Source organism: Malus domestica, chromosome 10 (assembly GCF_042453785.1).
Source record: "Malus domestica chromosome 10, GDT2T_hap1".
NCBI classification, from domain to species: Eukaryota; Viridiplantae; Streptophyta; class Magnoliopsida; order Rosales; family Rosaceae; genus Malus; species Malus domestica.
In genome coordinates, this window is record NC_091670.1 from 31,574,052 (window position 1) to 31,596,000 (window position 21,949).

Sequence of the window (21,949 nt, forward strand, 5' to 3'; positions counted from 1 at the left end):
ACGCAGAGGAAATTCGAATTCGGGTGCAAATGAGAGATCGCATTGCTCTAGCCAATTGATCAAGACTAAGTACACAAAACTATATATGCTATAGCCACGATGTGTGAGTAATAATACAATGAAATGGTATATAATATGAGACACATATCAAAATTAGCTATATAATTCGAGTGAGATATGAGCGACTATCTGTTGCACAACTCTAAAATTAAGTGAAAAACAATACAGATATACAAGATATGTTTCCATAACATGAGTGAAAACATATAATTCTGGATTAGAGATGTACCAAAACCAGAGACATTTCCAATTACACAATTTGAATGCTAGTACCTTAATTGAGTTGAATAAATTAAACAAGAATCCAAGCTTCAAAAAACTAAAATATAAATCTTCATTTCTTTTTAGAAATAAAAATATAAATGTTCATGGTATAACTCGGATTCATATACATTTAAATTCACAAAAAAGTCCCTCACAAAATCACATCTCGGCCGAAACTGCTGCTGCTGCTGCACTACCTATATATACAAATCCAACTTGGATTTGGATCCTCTCCAGATCCCCTCCCTGGGGATCCCGGGATCAAGGCACAAGGACCGTTCATCAAAGATCGTGCGGTCACAATTAAATACTTTTTACTCAAAACGAGACTATTTTACTTTTAAAAATATAAAAAGTATTTAATTGTGGCCGCACGATCTTTGATGAACGGTCCTTGTGCCTTGATCCCCGGGATCCCTAGGGAGGGGATCTGGAGAGGATCCAAATCCTACAAACTTCAGTGAATATTCACCTTTTACCCCACAACCAAAAAAGGGTATCGTTCGTTTCAAACTTGACTAGTTTTTGTTGACCACTTTATTAATGACAAACTGATAGTAATTACCGTTACTGTGGCTATTATTCTTGTAATTAGATGATCTAGTCCTCACAAATTGACCTGGTGCTTTCCACCAAAACTTCCTTTTCTTCTGTGTCTGCCTACTTCCTTGAGACTTACTGGCCTTCCTTCTGAGCCTATTAACCTCTGGTGGCCTGTAAGTCCGTATCAAGGCCCAATTAATTCCACCAAAAAACGGGTGCTGTTTAATTTCGGTGGCCCCCTTGGCGCACCCCAGCCTCATCCGTGGGTCCCTCACCAGTAGGGATGGGCAATGGTTATGCGGGCGGGTAACCGCGGTTAATTTACCCATAACCGTTTATGCTCATACCCGCATAACCGTTTACCCGTTGGGTAATTGCCTAAACGGTTATATCCATACCCATAACCATTTATAAACGATTAACCATACCCATAACCGCATACCCATTTAACCGTAACCGTTTAATACCTGTTTACCCATTTACCCTTTTTAACCCATTTATCCTTTTTTTTTTTTTACCATAACTCATTTTTCACCCGTCTACATGTTTTTTAACAACTTAAAAATTTAAAAAAAAAAAATTGTCATAATATTAATCCCTCCAAGGATTTTCTAGCTTCTGCTTGCTGTTTGCCTTGTGTTGCCTTTCTGTTTGGTTGGCTTCTTAGCCCAAGTTTTGTTGTTCCAGTTTTCAAAAAAAAATTAAAAAAAAAAATAGAAAGATGCAGTATTCAAATTGAAGAGAGATGATTGTTGGGTTAATAACCCAACTTTCCATCCCCTGTCAAACAGCCCCGTATGTGTTTGTGTGTGTATATATATATATTATCATCCCCTGTCAAACAGCCCCGTATGTGTGTGTCTATATATATATATATATATATATATATATATATATATATATATATTTATTTATTTATTTATTTATTTATTTTAAATATTCAACATTACATATATAAAATAAATGGGTAAATGGTTACCCGTTTATAACCACGGTTAATACCCATAACCACCCATTTAAATTTCACGGGTAAACGGTTATACCCATAACCGTTTAATTATCTAAACGGTTACCCATAACCGTAACCGTGAAATTTAAATGGGCGGGTAACCACGGTTATCCATAACCGCGGGTATTTTGCCCATCCCTAATCACCAGCAGCCTCTCAATCAAATCCCTCGACTCCTTCATTCCATCATCTTCTTCCTCCGCCACGTGGAACTTCACCCTGCTGCTGGTTGCAATTACACAGGGTGCTCTCTTTAGTCACGCCCTTAAACGACATTGTTTCGTGGAGGAGCTAGTAGCTAAACACTCCAAAAGCCCACCAGTCAACCCCGTTACTGTGGTTGTTACCTGAGATCAACTTCGGGGCCAGATACTCCTGAGTCGCAAAGCAGGATTTTGAAAGCCCGATTGTCGGCTCCGCCACGAACTCCGCCACCATTTCCTCTTGTTGTTCCATCCTCGATCCATAACAGGAAAAAGTGCTTTTTCTTTTAGTAGGTGTTGTTCGGGCAGGAATATCTTTTGTGGGCGTTCCTGGCTCGAGCACATAGCTTCCCGTGGAGTTGGCACTTTGGTTGGTTGTCAGGTTCTTGCTTTATTCGTCGGGCTGCAAGAAGAGAACAAAGTTAATTTTGAAATGTACCTTTATTGGGCCTTAGATATAGGTCGTGAGGCTCACGGTTAAAACTAACCTAAGTGCTAAGGCGTGCCACTGTTATCTCAATATGGCAGATGTGAAATGAGTGGATTTAAGTCGATTACTTGCGCCCCAAGTTAATCTAACTTCTCATTATCAAAGGATTATCGTGGATGGGTTAAGTCCACATTAGATTCTTTTCTATGCCTTGAGATCAAGGACTTTTGTATATCTTGTATGGTAAAAGGGCAGAAGTCCAGGTTTAATCACAGCATTAAGTGGATATACTTTTAAGATAGTGAAATCCTTTAATTAAAACCAGATCCGAGAGTAAGCTGAACTTTTGATCATTAAAAGACCTAAAATGATTTGAATACACACTAGGGAATTCATTACAATACTAGATTTATTAAATAAAAGACAAAATAAAGGGAATCGGGCGAGATTGAACCTTGTCGGACAAGGCTGAACCTTTCGCCGTTTCTTTTCTTTGCCACTACAGGGGTCTGAAGGTTTCAAGGGAGAATAGATGACAAATAAAGTTACAAGAGAAATCGATACTACTTGGTGAGTAGCAGAGCTATTAAACTAGACAAAAGATGGCTTTCGTGAGGGCTGATCCTGAAAATGATTAAGGTTAGGGGCTGACTACAGCTTCGTATGCAAATCTGGCTTGAGCAGAGTTTGTGTATTTGTTTGTTTGATTGGTTGAATGTCCTTGTATCTGGGCCCTCTTCTTCCTTGTATAGGCGAAATAGCCTAACTACTTGCAACTCGGTTCCTGCCCGAAAGCAACTAAGGGGTAATGACTCGCCAGTAATTTACGTACTTTGCCATCCAGAAAGTGCTTTTGGGTTGAGAGTAGGTTGATTTCCATTAAGTGTCACTTCTTTCAAGCCACTAGCCTTTGCATTAAATGTAGAATCATCATTTTGCCTTGGGCTGAGCGAATGGGTTTGATGCTGGGCCTTCAGGTAGAATCAGGCTTTCTTGGTTCTTGTTGGGCTTCTATTCCTTCAGCCCAAAGTTCAAATATTAACCCAAATAGTGCCCCCTTCAATCGTTGTTAAGCCTTCAAACTGAGGCGTCAATAATGATTTGAATATGCGTCATACCCTTGCACGCTTTACTCGGAACTTGCGTTTTCTGTCGTTATTAATGCAAACTTGAGTCATTTCCTCTTCCCGCGAATTCCAATCGTCACCTGGTCTTCTTTATAAAATTTGGCTCGATTTCAAGTTTTGGGTCAAAACGATTGATTCTTCATATTCCCAGAATTCCCCCTCAAAGCATTCGAATATTTCCCAAACATGTTCTGTGATCCCTTTTCAGTTTCCCCTTATCCTTTCTTCCTTTAGTTTTTCACCACGATATCTGAAGCTCCACGAGCCTAACTTACTCTCTCATGTTTATTGAAATGATTGCCATTAAGTCATTCCCTCTTTATGGTCTTCATTGTTTTCGGGTAACCTTGTTTTCTAGATTTTCTTCTAGAGATGGGGAATTGTATTCCTTAGGATCGGCATGGTATTCTCTAACCTTCATTTCTGTTGGAAATAATGAGCCTAAGGAACAATCACTGCTTTCAACAACTTCCGTCAGGTGCTCTTCTCACTTTAAGCTTGCTGAAACCTTGCAGACTAGTCGAGTAATCACCACTTTACCTGCTGCCCCTGTAAGTCAGACTTCACCATCACCTCTATGAGGGTATGTTCCTGGGTCAATCATCAGGCCTTAATTGGCCTCACAACTCGATTGGATTTCGTGGATGAAGATGCAGGGGAATCTCAAGAGTTGTGATACCATTAAAAGGGTTGAGCAAGAATGTAACATCCCTATTCTAGGATTTGTATTAGTATGAAGTCATTGAGCTAGATTTGATGTAACTTTTGTTTTTCGCTCAACTGAATAAGATTTTCTCATATTGCTTCATCTTGTATTTTTCTGAGGTTTATGTATGATGAATGAAAAAACTGACCTCTTACACCCCAAACTTTGCTTATTCTTCTTCTATGTAGCAATCTCTGGCATCCCATAAGGTCGGATAATATCTTTTTAAGAATTTAACATTGATTGGATGTTTTTGTAATACTCCCTCCATATCCACCCTTACCTAATACCTGATTAACAATAAAAAGGTCTTCCCAAGTCGAGCTCCATTTCCCGAAGCTCCTAACTTGTACTCCTAAATGGAGGATTTCTTTCCAGACTAACTCTCATTCTTTGAAATTCTTCAATTTTACCCTTTTATTGTATGCTCGGGCAACAGCTTCATTTCATTCTTGAATCTTGTTTAAAGCTTCAATTTTGGCTACATCAAGATCTTCAATCTCTTGACACATAGCTTGAACATATTCTTCACTGTGTAGCCCAAACTGATTTTGAATTATGAACGAACGAACTCACATTAATTTCCATGGGAATCACATCATCTTGCCCGAAAGTCAAAGCGTAAGGGGTTGTTCCAGTCGTCTTTTTGGACGTCCTATATGCCCAAAAAGCTTCCCCCAACCTCTCATGCCATTTTTCTGGATTCTCGGCTACTGTTCTTTTAATGATGCTTACCAAAATTTTGTTACTGGCCTTCGCTTGCCCATTTGACTGAGGGTAATAAGGACTAGATTGAACCATCTTTATTTTAAATTTGTCGGCAAATTCTTCTACTTCTTTTGCAATAAAAGATGGTCCACGATTTGTGACAATTACCTCGGGCACTCTAAATCTATGCAAAATTTTGGTTTCAATGAACTTTTTAACTGTGGTTGAAGTAATATTCTTGACGGCTGAAGTCTCCACCCATTTGGTGAAGTAATCTGTGGCCACGATTATGAATGTGTGTCCTTTACTAGAAGCTAGATGAATCTGCCCAACAAAGTCCATTGCCCATCCTCTAAAGGGCCAAGGCTTGACCACAGGGTTCAGAGGTATTGAAGGCATATGTTGGAGTGGCCTATGTCTCTGGCATTCTTCACATCCTTAGGCATAATCTTTACAATCCTTCTCCATCTCGGGCCAGAAATAACCATATCTCCTAAGCAGCCATCTCATTTTGGTTCCAGCTTGATGAGCTCCATAGATTCCCTCATACACCTCGACCATGACTCTCATAGACTCTTCCTGGCCTAGGCATTTTAACATTAACCCGTATGGAGTCTTCCTTAATAGATTTCCTTCCCACAAAACGTACTTAGTCACTTGTTGTCTATCCTTCTTACTTGTGAAGAAGGAAGGATCTTTTAAATACCTAAAGATAGGTGTCCTCCAGTCTTCAGCCTCCACTTCTTTAATCATTATATCCAAGCTAAATCCTCTATCCACAATGGAAGGCAGATTTATTCTTTGGACTTCTATGTCTCTTTCAAACTTCATTTCTTGGATCTGTACTCCCGAGGCCAATTGTGCCATCTCGTTGGCAATCACATTTGCTTTTCTAGGTATATAGCCAACTGATATTTCTATGCCCTAATAGCTCAATAATTGGGTGGCTACTAAGTAATAACTGGTCATGGTAATCTGCCTGCATCTATACTCCTCAGTTAACTAATTGATTACCAATTCTGAGTCACCAAACACTTCAACTTCAGTTGCCCCTAATTCTATCAAGATTTCTAGGCCAATTATCAAGGCTTCATATTCTACCCGCTTGTTAGTAGTTTCTTGATAATCCAGGAAGAATGAATAACAATGGTGAGTACCTTTAGGATCAATAATAATGATCCTAGCTCTAGCAGCATTTTGGGTGCAAGATCCATCAAAATACAGCTTCCATGGGGTAACCCAAAGGCTAGATATTCTTTCTACCTCATGCCGAATCCACTCTTCTTTACCCAAGATGGCTTGACTTTGTGGGATCAAGATGTTAGCCACCTCCAAGGTTCCTGAGATGTTGATTATTTCTCCCTGGGACTCTTGATGCTCGGCCAAAAAGTCTGCAATTGCCTGCCCTTTGATTGCCCTCTGAGGCACATACTGAAAACTGAATTCGAACAATGCTAGAATCCACTTCCCAATTCTTCCTGTCAACATAGGTTTTGCCAGCATGTATTAGATCACGTCGGTCTTGGCGACGATATGGATGTGGCAAGGTAACATGTAATGTCTTAACTTGCAAGCAGTAAAGTACAAAGCCAAACATAGTTTCTCCACTGAGGTATATCTTGTCTCCACTTCTGTAAGGATTCTACTGAGGTAGTATACGACTTGTTCCTTTCCGCCTTCGTTGTTTGGGCTAGCAAGCTTCCAATTGATCTCTCCGAGCCAGAGATGTAAAGTTTTAATGGTTTTCCCCTCTAAGGTGACATAAGCAATAGTGGGGAGGTTAAATAAGCTTTTATTTTGTCAAAAGCTTCTTGATGTTGTGGGCCCCATTCAAAATCTTCCTTATCTTTTAGTCTCAACAAAGGAGTTAGCGGTTGAATCTTGTCCGCTAAATTAGCAATAAATCTCATCAGGAAGTTGACCTTTCCTAGCAGCCTTTGCAGTTGTACCTTATTGGTGGGTGAAGGTGATTCCACTATTGCCCGAGCTTTATTTTTATCAACCTCCACTCCTCTCTGATGAACGAGAAACCCCAAAAAGTTGCCCGACCTTACTCCAAAAACGCATTTCTTTGGATTCATTTTTAACTTGTGGACCCTCATTCTTGTTAGAGCTTGTTTAAGGTCTTCCAAACGCTGTTCATTAGTCTTGGATTTCACCACAATATCATCAATATATACTTCCATGCTATGGCCAATTAGGTCGTGAAAAATGGCATTCATTGCTCTTTGATAAGTGGCACCAGCATTTTTGAGCCCGAATGGCATCACCACATATTCATATGCTCCAACATGACCCGGACATCTAAAAGTCGTTTTATGTATATCTTCTTTAGCCATTTTTATTTGATTGTGTCCTGTATTTCCATCCATAAAAAATCGAACTTTGTGTTTGGCTATTACATCTATAGATAGGTCGGCTATTGGCATGGGATATTCATCTTTAGGCATGGCTCCATTAATGTTTCTATAGTCAACACAACACCTAACTGCTTAATCACAACTTTTAATATAGGAATAATGTTGGCCAACCACTCAACATACTTAGCAGGCCTAATAAATCTGACCTTTACTAGCCTTTCGATCTCTTCTTTAACCTTCTCTTCGATCTCTTTTGACATTCTTCGTGGTGCTTGCTTGACAGGTTTAAACCCCTCCTTAATAGGCATTCTGTGTTCTATTAAGGTTGGGTCTAAACCTGGCATCTTAGTGTAATGCCAAACAAAACAATCTTTGAATTCATGTAGAAGGTTGACAATCTATGTCCGATCTTCGGTTTTTAACAAGCCACTGATCTGTATAGGTCTTGGATCTTCCCCCGTCCCTAGGTCAATAGTCTCCAAGGGATCTTGCACCTCTGGGGCCGGTTTATCAAGCTCTGCACATAAAAACTCAACTAGCTCTAGACTCTCGGGCAGATCTTCTAGCCTGTCCAAGTCATATATACACTCAACCATTTGGATGACCGCTTCTAGCTCTTTCCCAAAACAATCTTTTTTAGTCATCTGGCTACTTGAGGCTTCTCTGCTCCAATCATTTTCTTCTTTGACTGAGTTTTCGCTTTCTTGTTTCTTCTCTCTCTCATACACCAACAATCTTTTTATTAAGGACCTGATTGCGATCACTTGATCTCTCATTTTCTACTCTGACATTTAAAGGTGTTGGGGGAGTCGGGATAATATAGGGTCGACCTCATTCTTCCCTTGTTCCAAAAGTTTTTGGGCCATCACCTTGGTCAAGTGGCCGTTCTTATCAGCTCCTGAACATTGAAGAATCCCAATATTGGGATTATAAAAGTTGGTTTCTGCAACGTTGGCTGTAGGGAGACATGGCCGTGATTCGGCCTCTACCATCTCCCAGAATCCAAGTCCTGATTCCCCTTCCTCATGGTAGACAGCCACTTGTTGGTGTAAAGTAGATAGCACAGAGAGACTCTGATGAATCCAATCTTTGCCTAGTAAAGTTCCATAAGTGGAAGTGTTGTCCATAACAAAAAAAGGCCAACATAATCTGTTTTGATCCTAAATCCACCTCCAACGACAGTATCCCATGCGTCTTGGTAATAACTTTGGAAAAACTAGAAACTGTAAGATTGGTGGGAATAAGATCCCCTTCACTCCTACACATTTTCTTCATCTGCTTGTATGTCAGCACATTAACTGCAGCCTACCGTCGATCAAGATCCTTTTGAAGGGTACTACCTCTAGGTGTGCAGTTACATATATGGGCTTGAGATGATTGGCCAGGGTTGAACTTGGGCAGACAAAAACCATTTTGTCTGAGTATATCCTCTCAGGCTTCTTTATTGATGGTTCAGGAAACCCAGTTTGGTCATGTCATCCGTGTCTTGTATCTTCAACACTAACATGCGCTATCATGGGTTCTGTCGCTAGATAATCACCTTCCATGATGAGAGGTTGATCATGCTCGACGCGAAACATGGCTGATAAAACATATGTCATGTTTACGTGGAAGTCAATGGGTTCAGGTACATTTCCTTCCTTGCCCCCTATGTGGTTCATAAATCCATCTAACTAGGCTTGTGCTTCTTCTGGCAATATTAATTCGGGTATCTCCTCTTTTCAAGTTATGCCAAAGTTCTGCACTTGCACTAGGCTCTCACATAGTGTATCAACCAACAATGGTGAGGGTATCATTCCCTTGGGCGAGATTGTCCCAAAACAACTTGGTTCTGGGCTCCACTTAGGTGTTGGCATCATCACCATATCTTCTTGAGCTCTCCTTAGGATTCTATTTCCTGGGTGAAGGCTCGGTGGCGCATGTTCTCTTTCCCCTTCAGTCTTGCTACTGTCTCTTTCTACCTCCTTCTTGGTTCTTCAGTGGATTTGATTCTTTCCTTCATCAGATACTTTTTTTACCTCTCAATTTTTATAGGTTTCCGAAGTGGTGAGGACTTTCAATGAGTTCATGTGGGCTTTATGTTGCCTTTGAACTCTCCTAATCATGGAAGCCCTCATCTCTTTCACAGGCTTTCCGTCTCTTCCAACTATATACCATCTCAGCCAAAGTTGGGCAACATTCTTTATAATGACTGGTTTCACGGTCTTTTCTTTTATCTTAGCATCACTGGCATAACTTGGTTGAGGTGGCCTTACATCTACCCACCTTGGTGTCTCGTTCTTCTTGTCCTCTACTTCTTCTGAAGCTTCATAGTTTCTAAATACTTCTGACAAGTTCTTTGGTTGAGAGTCTCTTCCCAACCTCTGGAAGACACTCCGAGAGGTTTCGTTTTTAGATGTCTGTGTGATATCTTTGCAGGATTTCTGCTCTTCTTTTCCTCTTCTTTTGATCAATTTCTGATTGAGGATGGCTCCTGCAGCTGGTACTTCCAACTCGCACTCACATTGACATTTATTGCACAAAACCACCCTTTTGATTATTGCCACTTTAGGCTTTTCAGGCAACTTGATAGCTCATTTCGTCGGCCTATCAATTTGTCGTCTTTCAGCTCTTACTTCCTCGGTAGCCTTTTCTTTCCCTTTCTCTGCCCACGTTAAATTGATCATGTTTACGGGGGCTTGTAGAAAATGACCAGCACCTGTTACTGCATTAGTTTGAGATCCTCCCAATGTTTGCGTTATCTCTAGCCCGTATTGCCCATTGTTATTTAGTGAGAATGACAAGGGGTTGGACAACTTGAGCTTCTTGATCTCATTCAAAGCTAATTGGCTGGCTCCGATTTCTTCTTCTTTCTTTTCCTTATCCCTTTCTTCTTTTAGTAAAGGGAACAAGGAAATAGTTGGTTCCTTCATAGGGCTAAACTAGTTTGTTATCCTTCCAACGTTATCATTTTCTATAGTATAGTGCTCCAGATCTGACCTTCTTTGTGAATTCATGGAACAGCCTTTGTCCATCTCTTCTTTAGCTCCCCCAAAGTTTCTCTCCATATTTAGATAACTCATTTCCAAGCTTTCCAAGATAGTCATCAGGGTAGCCTGTAAATGTTCTTTTGTAACCTTTCCTTATAACTTCTTAGAAAAAGTTGGGCATTTCGTTAAGACGAGTGCTTGCAAGTCTTCGGGGAGATTTGCCATGCTAGATGTTGGTGTGTAGTAAGGTGATTTCTGTGTTGCTCCCCACCTGAAGGTTTGTTCCTTCATTCGCCTTCTTGGCATACAAGATTGGTCCCATTGGGCATGCCAAAACTATGTTCGGGCAGGAATATCTTTTATGGGCGTTCTTAGCTCGAGCACACAGCTCCCCATGGAGTTGGCACTTTGGTTGGTTGTCGGGTTCTTGCTTTATTCGTCGGGCTGCAAGAAGAAGACAGAGTTAATTTTGAAATGTGCCTTTGTCGGGCTTTAGATATAAGCCGTGAGGCTCACAGTCAAAACTAACCTAAGTGCTGAGGCGTGCCACTGCCATCTCAATATGGCAGATGTGAAATGAGTGGTTTAAGTTGATTACTTGCGCCCTAAGTTACTCTAACTTCTCATTATCAAAGGATTATCGTAGATGAGTTAAGTCCACATTAGATTCTTTTCTATGCCTTGAGATCAAGGACTTTTGTATATCTTGTATGGTAAAAGGGCAGAAGTCCAGGTCTAATCACGGCATTAAGTGGATCTACTCCTAAGATAGTGAAATCCTTTAATTAAAACCAGATCCAAGAGTAAGCTGAACTTTGGATCATTAAAAGACCTAAAATGATTTGAATACATACTAGGGAATTCATTACAATACTAGATTTATTAAATAAAAGACAAAATAAAGGGAATCGGGCAAGATTAAACCTTGTCGGACAAGGCTGGACCTTTCGTCATTTCTTTTCTTTGCCACTACAGGGGTCTAAAGGTTTCAAGGGAGAATAGATGACAAATAAAGTTACAAGAGAAATTGATACTACTTGGTGAGAAGCAGAGCTATTAAACTAGACAAAATATGGCTTTTGTGAGGGCTGATCCTGAAAAGGATTGAGGTTGGGGGTTGACTACAACTTCGTATTCAAATATGGCTTAAGCAGAGTTTGTGTATTTGTTTGTTTGATTGGTTGAGTGTCCTTGTCTCTGGGCCCTCTTCCTCTTTTTATAGGCGAAATAGCCTAACCGCTTGCAGCTCGGTTCTTGCCTGAAAGCAACTGAGGGGTAGTGACTCATTAGTAATTTACATACTTTGCAATCCAGAAAGTGCTTTTGGGCTAATAGTAGGTTGATTTCCATCAAGTGTCACTTCTTTCAAGCCACTAGCCTTTGCATTAAATGTAGAATCATCATTTTGCCTTGGGCTGAGCGAATGGGTTTGATGTTGGGCCTTCGGGCAGAGTCATGTTTTCTTGGTTCTTGTTGGTCTTTTTTCCTTCGGTCCAAAGTTTAAATATTAACTCAAACAAGTGCCGTCTCCTAGACACGACGGTGTTGCAAGGTGGGATTCACGTTTCCTTTGGAGCAGAGTTCGAAGTCTGACAACATAATATGTCCGTCCTCGCGCAGGAGTATGTTTTCAGGTTTCAGGTCCCGATAGACGACTCCCAGCGCATGAAGGTACTCAAGGGCAACGAGGACTTCCGCCGCAAAGAAGCGGACATCGGAGACAGGGAGGCGGTTTAGTGGCTGTCTTTGGAGGAGGTTGTGGAGGTCGCCGTTCGGGCAGTAGTCGATGAGGAGGCAGGTGTAATGGGAGACGTCCATGCGGGCGTAGAGCGTGGGGAGGAAAGGGTGGTCGAGCATGGAGAGGATCTCGGCCTCGGTGCTGACGTGGTCGAGTTTTTTCGGGGTGAGTAAATCTTTATCGACGACTTTTAGGGCGAATTTGGAGGCGTTAGGGTTGTCACGGTAGTCTTGGAGGAGGCATAGGAAGACACGGCCAAGGTTTCCCGTGCCGACATGGCGGAGTAGCTTGAGGTGGCGAAGGTGGAGAGTGCGATCGGATGAGATAGCGGTGGCAGCCTTGATAGCCGACTAGCGCGGGTCTAACTTGCAGTGGTGGAGGCGAGTTGTTGTTGTGGAGGTAGTGGAGGTGGTGGAAAGGCTGTCGTTGAAGCTGAGGTTGAGGCTGCTGCGGGCTAAGCTGGAGCGAGCGCTTGAGCAGGAAGTTGCAAAGGTGCGGTCTGTGTGAGCGGTGGAGGTGGAGGTGCAGCTGGTGAAGCTGAGGTCGAGATCTGCGTAATCGGATGGGAAACGGGCCAAATGGGTTTCTTCGCCATGTGTTGGATGGTGAGGTTGCGGTGGCGCATGCGCTTTGATGACTGGATATTTTGAAGATGCAATCGAAATATGCAAGTTGATATTTGGGGGATTTGGGGGCTTATATATGCGGGACCTGGTGGGGTGATAAATTAAGGTGTTTCGTTGACCCAAAACTGAGCATTTTTGCATGTATGTGTCTAGTAGTGGGGGAAAATGGAAGAGAGCAACATCTATAATTAACACTCGGAAAACCACATTTTTATATCACAGTATCATATGATGTTTCAATACTACATAATAATTTTTTGCTTATTGCGAATTTTATGAAGAGTTTATTGAATTAGTTGGGTGACTAATATTGTTTTAAATACAGAAACCACACGCTCGTTGTAATTTCAGAGGATCAAATTAACTTTAATTGAATCCCATGCAGGAGGGCGACCACGATGGTGGTATGAAGAATTGAAGGCGCTGCCAAAGGATTAGGAGCCGCGTTTATACCGAGGGACGTTTAACGAGTTAAACAATTGAATTTAGTACTGGGACGAACGGCTACGTATAATATAGATAATTATTTACTATTGTATCCTCCTTTCTGGCTCGTGGAGAAAGATTTGTATATAGTTGTTTACCTTAGTTGTAGCGTACTATAAAAATATAAATTTATGTTAACAATTCTATTAAAAATGTCATGATGACAGTAAACTTGTTTCATAAGATTCTTCCCTCAGTAATGCACTTAAATTAGGTTTTGAGAGCAGTCAGTCATGACCTTGGCAGTATGATTCCGTTTACGCGGTGGGTGAACTGTGAATGTGAACTGTGAATAGTTTATACTTTGTGATCTGATATGGTTTTTTATTTGTTTCTGCGGGAGGGGTAGGTCGGTTTCCACCAATTGTTTTAGTACACACCAAATGCGCTTCTTCAAAAGCTAGCTGGATCTTTTAAGGGTTTTTGAATTTTAATTCTTGAAAAAGATTAAAATTTAATAAAAATTTAGTGTAAGATTACATATTCATTTTAGTCCTTTAATATGTACTTAATTCAAATTTATATTATATTTTTGTTTTAATAATTAATAGATATCCTATTTTCTCAAAAAAAAAAAAAAAAGATTACTTATTTAATGTCTCTCCATTAAATTTTAAATTTATTATTAAAAGTTTATGTTTAACTTCCTCTATAGTGTACCTAAACGTCCATACCATAATATATTTTACTGAACTAATGTAATGAAATGTCCATACCTAAATATATTTTAATGAATTAGTGACACATAAGAAAATATGAGGGGTAGATGAGTGGAGTAAGTCTCATAATAAGTTGCAGTAATGTGATTCAAATTTACCTTTGACAAGAATTCTCAAACTTAATACTTCTCACTTATAAGTGAAGATAAATACCATTAAAATGTAATATAAAGTGACAATTAATTGATCACTTGATGATCAACTAATGTCTTTTTTATAGGGCAAAGTTCGTACCAAACATATATAGAAATGGTCAATGGGAAGCCATGGATGTGGCCCCATTGTGATGGGCCAAGATCACTTCTTCACTCTGAGCGCTGGGACCCACGTGGAAAATGAAGAGAGGATTCTGTCTGCCACGTGCTCAACACTAGCCCTACATTGTCGCTCACACCTCAATAATAACTCACTCATAGAGCCTTTCCCGTGGCAATCCACTATTGAATTCACTCTTTCGAACAGTAACTGCCTTTAATGAATAGTAACTGCCATTAATGAACAGTAATTGCCATTTGCATCTCCACCCTTGGAGCCCTTCCCCCTGGCAATAGGCAATAAAATATTAGTTTTTTTTGTTTGTTTAAATAATACAAAATAAAATTATTTGTAATTTCGGATAAGATTTTTTAAATCGTTCTCGTTGTGCCACGTGTCTTTTTATAAAAAAAACAATTATTTAGCGATGGATTTCGATAAGATTTTTATCCAATGTCATCGTGCCACGTGTCGTTATCTTTTCAGAATCTTTGACGATAGATTTTGATCAGATTTTAACTCGTTCAAAATTGCGCCACGTGTCATTATTCGAAAATATAATTATTGGAGATCGATTTCGATAAGATTTTTATCCAATACGATCGTGCCACGTGTCATTATCTTTTCAGAATCTTTGAGGATAGATTTCGATCAGATTTTTAACGAATGACGGCATGCCACGTGGCCTTATCTACAATCCAATCCTTTCTGAATCGTCCATATAATCCACCATCCATCCTCACAAATCTCACACCAATTTTCTCAACATCTCTATCTCATTATTCATAGTTTCTGCTTCTTCTTCACCATCCATCATTACAATGTCTTCTTCTTCATCAAGGATGATGTGGGAAATCGATCAACAAGAGGAATAATTGTTTAACCAATCTGAAGGAATGTTCAACCTTCAGATAGCCGAAAATGAGATGGAAGAGTATGAGGAGCGTAGAAGGAGAGATGACGAAACAAGAATGGCCAGAGCCTCACATTCCCGTCGAGTCATCCAGACTGTTGCTCAGATATGCAGGCCCAACCATTCAAGAAACCTTGATAGAAGCAGGCAACGACGGGGTGAAGAGCTGTTGGACGATTACTTTGTCCATAACAGTGCATTTCCTGATACGTACTTCAGACGCCGTTTTAGAATGGAACGACATTTGTTCAACAGAATCATGACTGATGTTTGCAACCATGATTCTTACTTTGTGCAAAAGTAGGATGCTTGTGGTGTTATGGGTCTCCTGCCTGAGCAAAAAATCACTGCTACGTTGCGGATGCTTGCGTATGGAGCATCTGCAGACCAAGTGGATGAGATAACGAGGATGAGGAAATCAACCATTCTTGAGGCCCTGATGAGGTTTTGCGGAGCAGTCGAATCTTTGTACACCGCAGAGTACCTCCGAAAACCTACTCGCTGGGACTAGCAAAGGCTTCTGAAGAAGGGCGAGATGCGAGGTTTTCCTGGGATGATAGGAAGCATCGATTGTATGCACTGGACGTGGAAAAACTGTCCAAGTGCATGGCAAGGCGCATATGGGGACAGAAAAGGATCAAAATCTATCATTTTGGAGGCAGTGGCATCTTTTGATACATGGATATGGCACGCCTTTTTCGGGGTTCCAGGGGCTCAAAATGATCTCAACGTCCTTGCCCAATCCCCAGTGTTCAACGACGTCCTGCAAGGAAAGGCACCAAAAGTCACGTACGTTGTCAACGGACGTAGGTACGAAGGGGCATACTACCTAGCCGACGGCATTTACCCACGGTGGGAAACATTTGTCAAAACAGTGCCACGTCCGCGAAGTGCAAAGGAAAAACACTTTGCAAGCTGTCAAGAGGGGTGCAGGAAGGATGCGTTGTTTTGGTATCCTTCAAGCTCGTTGGGCGATCGTCAGGGGTGCTGCCAGAATGTTCGATGTAGAGTCACTTCGATCCATCATGATGACGTGCGTCATTCTTCACAACATGATTGTGGAAGATGAGTTCGATTATGATGCGATTGATGAATATGAGCCAGAGGCAAACACGATGAACAATTCAAGAACACGGATATATTGTGCGCATGATGCCACCGAAGAACCCGTGCAACACGATCCATTAGAAAGGGATGGACGTTACAATGAAAGGGTCCTTCAACGATATACTGCACTTCAAAGGTCATCTATGCACATTGATCGGCAAATTGACTTGATAGAGCACCAGTGGGCATTGAAACAAGTTGAAGATACTTAAGTTTATTTAGTATGTTTGTTTGTATTTGGTGTGTTTTTTGTAGTGAGTTTTTTATTATTTGGTATGTTTATGTAATTTTATTTGGTGTGTTTATGTAATTCCAATTGGTGAGTTTTTTAGTTTTATTTGGTGTGTTTTATAATTTCATTATACGTGAACAATTTGATGAATAAAGATTCTATTATTAGGATAAATATATTACGAAATTAAATACATGTACTCTCACTTTTAATAAAGTACTAACTTCAATAAAATGGAAACAACATAAATAATAAATTACATAAGTACCCTATTCCGATTACATGGAAACAACATAAATAATAAATTACAACCCAAAGTGATTGGAAAACTATGGGCTCCGATTACAAAAGTACCCTATTCCTCACCACTTAACCACTCTGTGGTGCTAGGATCATCTTGTCTTGATCTCGCTTCTCTTGCACGCCTCCTTTGCACCACATCCGCTTTCTCCGACTGCCAAAAATATTTAGAATTTGGAGACATCCCTTCTAAACACGTGTTCATAATGTCACGATCTCGTTGTGCAATTCTTTCTTCTCTAAGCAACTCCCTTTCTTGCCTAAGTAGATCTCTTTCCCTCTGTTCAGCTTGAAATGCTTGTTGAATAGTTGCAGCTTTTACCTCATCTCTAGCCTTGTCAGCCTCATATTTTGCCAATTCCCGCGCCAACGTCAATTCACCTTGACTAGCAAGTTCTTGCATGTACTTTCCATAATCATTCTTGGAAGCACTCCCTTTCCTCTTTGAAGCCTTCTTACCTAGAGGCCTAATTGGATAACGGGTCGACCCCGACGCTTGTTCAGGAATGGGCGTTTCAGGCACTTCTTCTCCATCTTCTTCATCAACATGGGAGCCATGATCGGGTGTAGAGTGTGGAGGGGTGATGTGTACAAAGGTGCTGTGTAGAGGGATGCTATTCATGCATACTTTTGGACCAACAGGCACAACTTTGAATTTAGGACAATCTTTAACAATATTCCAACATTCCCACCGGGTGAATGATTTGTTTCTTGATTTGATTTTGGCACCATACCATGCTTGTGCTTGAAGTTGCTACAAATAATAATATTGAGACTATTAGGTAACAAATAAATAATAATAATAATGAAATTAGGTAACAAATAAATAATACAAATAAATAATAATAATGAAATTAGGTCACAAATAAATAATAAAAATAAATAATAATAATGAAATTATTAGGTAACAAATAAATAATACAAACAAATAATAATAATGAAATTAGGTCACAAATAAATAATACAAATAAATAATAATAATGACATTATTAGGTAAAAAATAAATAATAATAATGACATTATTAGGTAACAAATAAATAATACAAACAAATAATAATAATGAAATTATTAGGTAACAAATAAATAATACAAACAAATAATAATAATGAAATTAGGTCACAAATAAATAATACAAATAAATAATAATAATGAAATTATTAGGTAACAAATAAATAATACAAACAAATAATAATAATGAAATTAGGTCACAAATAATAATAATAATGAAATTAGGTAACAAATAAATAATACAAACAAATAATCTTACCTCATCCGCATAATTTGTCCCACTTCGAACATTACTACTAGCTTGTGTCAAGGCATCTCTCCACGTACTAAAGGAATGGCAAAGTATTTTCCAATGACTGGACATCAATTCTTTGGTTCTTTTCCCACTCATTTGCTCAAGAAATTTGGTATGAATTAAACTCCACATTTCTCGCAACTGCATCTCATTACCCGTAAGGGAATTATGAGTAACTTCAACCCAGCTAGTGCACAACGCAACATCTTCAAGAAGCGACCAATTCGTACCTGCATCAGTAGTCATTTTGTGGAAAAAAAAAATTGGATGGAAACTTTGAGAGAAAGATAAGAATTTGATTGAAAGTGGTTGAGAAAATATGAAATTGTGGTGTAAGGTAGATGGAGAAGAAGTGGTATTTATAGAAAAGTAAAAACAATTTTTTACAATTTTTTTTTCAGATTTTTTAAAATTTTTTCGGATTTTTTCCATTTTTTATATTTTTTTTCCAATAATTAATTTCTGCCGTTGGATTTAAAAAAATTTGAATTCCAACACTCCAGATTGTGCCACGTGTCACAACGGTAACTTTTCTTAATTTTAAAACTATTTTTTCTTTATTTATAAAGCATATTAATATCGACCGTTGATCTCAGATCGAATGGTTGATATTAAATCAGATTTTTTTTATTTTTTTTACCGTTGAGATCCAACGGTCCAAGTGAAGGAGCCGTTGAGATCGAACGGACCGCGGGAAGCCACATGGCTTCCCAACGGTAACTGACAGCTGCTGCAAGTGGCCTGATTTTTCTGAAAAGGTGTCGGGCGACGCGCCCCCACGCACGAGTGGGGTGCACGCGCCTGACAGAAAAAAAATAAAAAAAGGGTTGGAGCTCGGGCTGCTGGGCTGTCACAAATTGACAGGCCCCCTGCTCGGGCCTTCTTCAAGAGCTCGGGCTCTTCATGGCTGGAGGTGATTCACAGGGCCTCGGGCCCTTTCTTCTCCCCTGTCCCCCGGGCTACCAGCAAGGCTGGACTTGCTCTCAAATTTGACTCCCTAATTCAATCCCTTTTTTAATTTTGTGAAGCTTATGAAATCATGATATTTATTAATTATTTATATAACAATTCACCAATAATGTAATTCACCATCCGAACTGGTATTTAAGTGATGATAATAATAATGTAGGCAGAGAAATAATGTTTCTGTCCTCTCTCTCGAAATCAGAAAGATGGAGCTGTTGTTGTAAAGATTTTTTTAGTGTCTAGAATATTGTCTAATATACTAAGTGTCATTATATAATTAATAAAAAAATGATGTTATTGATAACAATATATATTTTTAGTTTTAACTCAAATTTTACCGTCAAATGATACTGATGTGATGACACATGAATTACAAAGGTTATCAACTTATTAATACTTTACAGAATTTTTCTAAAAAGCATCCTAGAGTCGTTTAGGGAACTGTTGAAGAACTTGCAATGAGGTATATGTAGTAGGTTAATGTTATACTAACTTCTCTGCACGTGCTCATGTGCATGGAAGAGACATTTTTTAATTGCATCATATTGTTCACAGCATATAATTTCACTTTTTATTGCATCATATTATGATTTTGACCTTGTTTTTGTGAGCAGTAGCTTTGTGTATGAAGTGAGGACATTTTTAGCATTACAAAATGTTTCACCTTTTTGTCCTTCTCACATTATATATATAGATAAAACTATGGTTAAGTTGACTTAATTTTATTTAAAACTTTACTTCTAAAACACAAGTTAATTAGAAGAAATATAATTTGGTGGCACGTCACAGTACACACCTTACAAATCCAGCTACTGAGTTACCGTTATTCGAATAACCAATCAATCATTTAAGATTTAACATATTAGCACCAAAAAATAATGGACAAGGATTGTTTGCCCTCCCTTTTTTCATACTCTTCTATGCCTCCTGTTTTGTGTGGTCACGGTTAAGCCACGTTAACATTTTATATTATTTTTTTTATAAAGATAATAAGACAAAAATGAATAGTAATATAAAATGTTAACGTGACTTAACTGTGACTACACAAACAATAGGGCATAGAAGGACATGGAAAAAAAGAAGGCAGACAATCCTTGTCCAAAAATAATAGTATCTCAAGGCATCATCAATAAAAATATTTCTGAATACAGAATATGTACAAAAGAAGCTAGTTTTATTTCCTAATCACCCTAGCCGAAATCATGATCACGAGAGTTTTTCTTTTGTTTTTGAGAAATAATTTCTACACTCAATTTTCTTATACGTGCACTTTTGTTATTTTTGTTATTATATTTATGTTTGACGTATTCAATAATTAAACAAAAATGCGTAAGAAGGATACTTAACGACAGCGAAATAATAATTTTTTTTTCCCTTCAACCTGGAAGTCCGAGCGTGACCAACAAAATGGTATATTACTGGGGTGCAGCTCCAGAATCCTTCGGAATTTACAGTGCCAATTAGTAGGGCCATGTGGCAAGTACATGTACCAACACATGGCAATTTCGATTGTATTTATTTCTCATTACGTTTTGTTTAGTGACCTGGACATGGTAAAATGAGTGCCCATTAGTCCATATACAGGATCTTCTTGAGTTTGACATTTATATGAGCGTTTTCAGAAAATATTGCAAGTGTTGCGTCATCAAAATGTTGTTTTGCAATAAACTGGTATTACTGCAATTTCAAAACAATTATCATACACTTGTTTGTTTTATTTTTTTTATAAAACAATTAGGGAAGACTACATAATGACTATTATAGAATGTCAATAATTATTTTCTGTCCAATATTTTAAATGTCGAAAAATGATCAACATAATATAATATATTGTTAAACTATGTTATACAAGAACATTTTCTGTTAAGTCCCTCCACCTTTCATGTTAATATAGTCTGTATTAACCATAGGAATGAACTAACCAAAAATTCTTTTGGCACATAATATACTAGTTTCTATACGTTTTTTTTTTTAAAGGACCAGCAGGTGGCCAAGTCTCGACATTCCACCCTTTCGATGCCGTGAAAATTCACAGAGGCATTTCAGTCTGTCTTTAGCCACCATCGTGTAATTCTCACCAGCACAAAAAATCTAACTCAATACGAGCCGTTTGGAATACGGAGCTAGAATTCGCCCCAACCATTGAGATACCACATAATGGTTCTAGTTTCTATACCTCTAAGAGCATTGATAGGATTTTTACCACCTGCGCAAAAGGGTTAAAAACACCTAAATTACTTGCAAGAGAAACTAGATTGTTGTAGTATAGTTGGCTCAAGTAAGGTCATTCTCCACAATGATTCATTTAAAAAGATTAAAGCGAAATCAATTCTCAATTAATTAATTAAAACAAAGTTTTTGAAAGAGGTGATTTAATGACCTAAATTAAGAAAAACGAATTTAATTAAAAAGATTACTTAAAAACTGCAACTTTAAAGAAAGATAAAGGAAACAAATTTTAGAATTCAAAGTGAGAAAGTACTAGGGTTCCGCCGTCACCTTAACAATCATACGTAGTTCTTCCAATTACTTATGAATTATACATGCATATTTTAAAGGTTAGGTTTTCCTAAAGTATGCCCTACTTGGAACCTCCAACATAGAACGTATATCTAACATGCAACCCGTCCATGGCGTCCAGATCGAATGTGAATATGCAAGACTCATTAAGTTTTATGAAAACCCTTTTGAAAAACCTTATAACCCTTAAAACGTGTCGTCCATCCTAAGAGGTTACACATATTAACCGCAAAACGTGTCGTCCATCTTTAAAACGTGTCGTCCATCCTAAGAGGTTACACATATAAGTAGGATATTGCTATCCACACAACATTTTTTACTTTTTACACACACCTCTCAATTTTTGGCTATCAGATTGAAAGAATAGAAGATGATCAAACACCATAAATTAACAAGCTGTGAAAG

At 38.8% G+C, this 21,949-nt stretch overlaps 1 pseudogene; it reads right to left on the reverse strand.

Annotated features, from left to right (window-relative positions):
* Positions 1–842: 842 nt before the first annotated feature.
* On the reverse strand, positions 843–12,884 carry LOC103445533 (serine/threonine-protein kinase WAG1-like; annotated as a pseudogene).
* Between the last annotated feature and the right edge of the window lie 9,065 nt (positions 12,885–21,949).